The following is a 4,236-nucleotide window of genomic DNA, read 5'->3' on the forward strand; positions in this document are numbered from 1 at the left end:
AGACCCTTAGAGCACCTGAAACTACAATTTTCTGCAGCTAAAAGCCTAATCATTTGTCATCTGCTTCTTTAACTGCTGAAAGTCAAATCTTTGCTGCTCATGAATTTTAGAACTGAATTAATATCCCTACACTGAAGCTTCACCACAATCCTTGAAAGACCAATTATAGCAGGCAGCCAAAATTTACGCTGGAACTATTCCACTTTATTCTTTTGATTTTAGACGGAAAAATTGCATTAAAGAAAGTTGAGATGGCACTTCTGTTTGTTCTGTTTGTCGCCTATAGGGATGAGCAAATGTTTATGGATAATTGTAGTTTGAAACTAAACATAATTATGTGCATTACGACCCGGCCAACATTATTTCAACTTACTCCAATTCAAAGTATAATTTACTCTTTTTTAGAAGTTCAAACTATGAATGCAACCAATACAGGTATGACCGCTATTTTTTTGTTATAAATTTATGTTTCCAAAGCATGATTTCATTCAAATTAGACCCTTAGAGCACCTGAAACTATTTTAGAGCTTTCAAATATTGAGGAGCCCAACTAAATTACATCATTCCCCCACAACCCCCCCCCCCCCCCACCCCCCCCACAACATGACCCAAAAGTGTTTGCAAGCTGTTCTTGTTAACCAATCAAAATGATATGGTTTGTGCAAGAAATAACGAAAATATATCTTATCAATAGATTAAATGTTGTCTATATTGTTAACACAGAATATTTTATTTTATTTTATGTTGACAAATACATGAATCAAAACTTGTCTTGTTATAGTTTTAAAGTTTACAGATGTACAAAGAAGTAAAGATATGGTCCTAACACAAGATAAGTGAGAAATTTGATTATAAATTTAAGTAATGCTATGCAATCACACTGCTTTATTGCATTATACATTATATTTGTAGATGACATTGGGTACTTCAACTATGCCCTTAGAAACAAGGACTAAATTTTATTATCAAAGAAAAAAAAAGTAAAAATTGAGACACATTAGGTCAGCTAATATTTTGTTTCCCATCAATTCTTCTCTCATGATGGAATTCGCAAACCACTTAGAGTTGAATCTTCTTGCAATCTTAAAAGTTTAAGCGTATGCCTGACTCTTTTCAAAGCAGGAAGAAAAACTAAAATACTCGGCCATATTGGTTTGTTAAACTAATCCTTAATAAAACTGTATTTGTATTTTTATAATAAGGGTATTTTAGAAAATTTAATTTAAAATGTTTTTATTCCATTATCTTTAGGGTTCTAATCTTGTGTTGTCACTGAACAAATATATATATATATATATATATATCTATCTATCTATCTATCTATCTATTTGTCTGTCTATCTATTTAAAAGTTGAAGTATAATATTTATTGTTGTTACGCTCCTATTGATCCACATCAGCGGTCACATCATCTGCCTATTTCCCATTTCTCTCCACTACTTCCAACTATAACTTCCTTTTGCCTTTTCATTTCTCCACTATTCTCAACGTTAATGTCACTCTTCATCTATCTCTTCCTCTTCCTTTTATTTTGACTCTTCTTATCTCCATTCTATTACTATAAATATGACAATCTATCTCCTATTCTATACATATTTTCTCACATGAAGAAGGTTATTAATCTCTCTCTCTCTCTCTCTCTCTCTCTCTCTCTCTCTCATGTCTTATTTTTTTGTGAATTTTTTTATTTTTTGTATCTCTACTTTAGATTGATGTATTTATGTATTCTTTAGAATTTTACTTTGGGTTGCAATTTTAACATTTTCATTGATTTATTATTTAATTATAACGTTAAAATTAAAGTAAATGAATACGTAAAGTTAAAATTGCTTAAGATGAATTTGTAAAGTTAATATATTTATATATTTAATATTAAAAGAATAATGATGTGGCTAATGATGTGACAGATGAGAAGACCCAACAGGCAATGATCTAGTTAAAGACAATTAAATCTTAGTAAATGAAAGTGTATGTAGTAAAAAAAAAAAAAAAAAAATTTAGATCATGTTCTTTTTATGTTGTTATACAGATTATTTTCTTTTATTTTGATAGGTGAAGTGTTTAATTTTAGACATAAAGTCTACTTTTTTCCTACGTATTATTTTAAATATTAAATTTACAATGTGGCATAGTTTCTTAAGAATATCTAAGAAATATGCAATTCCAATCTTATGTATCTATGTTAGTAAACATAACTCAATCAATAGTTTGAAACTACTCCTACAATAAGAAAAATAATAAATATAATAATCTCTTTTTAAGAGAATGAAAATTTTGAATAATATATTTGAAACCCAAATAGTTTAGTTGATAACATAATCTATCAAAATATGAACCGCCTAAAAAATGAATAATATCAATCAAATAAATCCAAATAATAAAATGATGATATATTTTTTGAGATATATAAATGAAAAGTAATTTTATAAATTGTTTAAGTTTTTGGGAGAACAACTTATTTTCCACAAGATTTGGAGAGAAAATTATATATTATACCATAATTAAAATATAATTATCTATTCCCATGCATCACGTGAGTTTGCGACTAATAAATAGTAATAAGTATTACATTACAACTTCTTATATTTTTTGTAATATCTATTTCTATTCCTATGTAATCACCATTACAGTCTACCAAACATGACCTTAAAACACCCAATAATATCTGGAACTTTCGGAACCAAACAATCTTAACATATAAGGTATGTGAGAAATTTGATTATAAATTAAAAAATTAAAAAATGCTAGGCAATCACACTGCTTTTTTACAATAAAGGCAATACATTAAGGGTACGTTTGGTACACTGAATGAGAATTACGACAGGAATTGTAATCTTTATTACTAGTAATAAAGTGCGTTGTAATGTAATAACTAAACTTATTTATTAGTTTGGTTATGAGTTATAAAATTAGAATGAAATTTAACATTTATTTTAGGAAATATCTTACTCATACAATTATATCTCTTTAAAAATTGTTATTTTTAAAATTTAAGAGAGATATGTGTTATTTTTTATGATTTTTTATTTTTATAATTGTTAGATGTATATGAAAAGTTTGTTTATTTGAAAATATATTAAGTTTTGAAACTATTACACTTACTAAGGAATATCTAATACAACATTTTAAAGAGGAATAGTTATTCCTCATTTTGAAGAATAGCTATTCATAAGGAATGACTACTCCTTGTAATAAAAATATAACCAAACTAAAGAATAACTAAACCATAGGAATAACTATTACATTATAGTGTCTATTATAGTCTACCAAATTTGCCCTAAGTATTTTAACTATGCCCATAGAAACATAGACTAAATTTTTATTATCAAAGAACTAAAGATAAAAATTGACACACATGACAGATGCATACAGCTCCTATGTGCGAGTATTGTAAATCAAGTATATCAGAAAAGGGGTTCCTTCCAAAGCAATGGCTGTCCCTGCTTTGTGTGCTACTGTGGTATTGCACTGAGTCTGATCATTGCTGCCAGGGGTAAAAGCTGTATTGAAACAAAGTAGAGGCCTGCATCAAACATTAACGAAATCGTCAGATTTGGAGCATCGGAACAAAATTTGAGTTCAAGGAACAGAATTTTAATGTACAAATTTAGAATTAGGAGAACAATTAATGAGTTTGAGAATGAAAATAGCACGGTATTACAGATGAGGAACAGCTAAAAAAGGCGATCTTCCAAAGCAATGGCTATCCCTGCTTTGTGTTCACACGCTAATGTGGTATTGGACTTACTCAGATAAATGATTTTAGGATAATTACTGCTTCCGACTGTTTTATTGAAGGGAGGAATCTGAAGATAACTACTCCCTGCTTCTGTGGTAATGCAAACACCATTATCTTGCCAAACTCCACCAGGAGGGGTAAGTATCGCTTGATAGGTGAGTGTTGCAAGCAGTATTGCAACCACCAAAAACATACTGCGCCTTTCCTCTATTAGTTTCCTTATTTCACGTCTAATATTCTTAGGCCAAGAAACAACAGTTCTTGGCAGCCTTTGGTACTTTGGATTTGGATACCTATTAAATGTAGAAAGAGATGAACCCGGTTTAGGATAATTACTAAGACTTGCAAGAAAAATCTATCAACAACCTGTTGAAAAAAGAAAAAAAAAATTCATACTTAATAATTTAAAATAAACCTTAATTAAAAATTTAAAACAATGGATTTTAAGATTGAAATTGAGGATAATTTTGGAAACCTGCCATTAAGCAAAAGCCAAGT

Source organism: Quercus lobata, chromosome 4 (assembly GCF_001633185.2).
Source record: "Quercus lobata isolate SW786 chromosome 4, ValleyOak3.0 Primary Assembly, whole genome shotgun sequence".
Classification (NCBI taxonomy): Eukaryota; Viridiplantae; Streptophyta; class Magnoliopsida; order Fagales; family Fagaceae; genus Quercus; species Quercus lobata.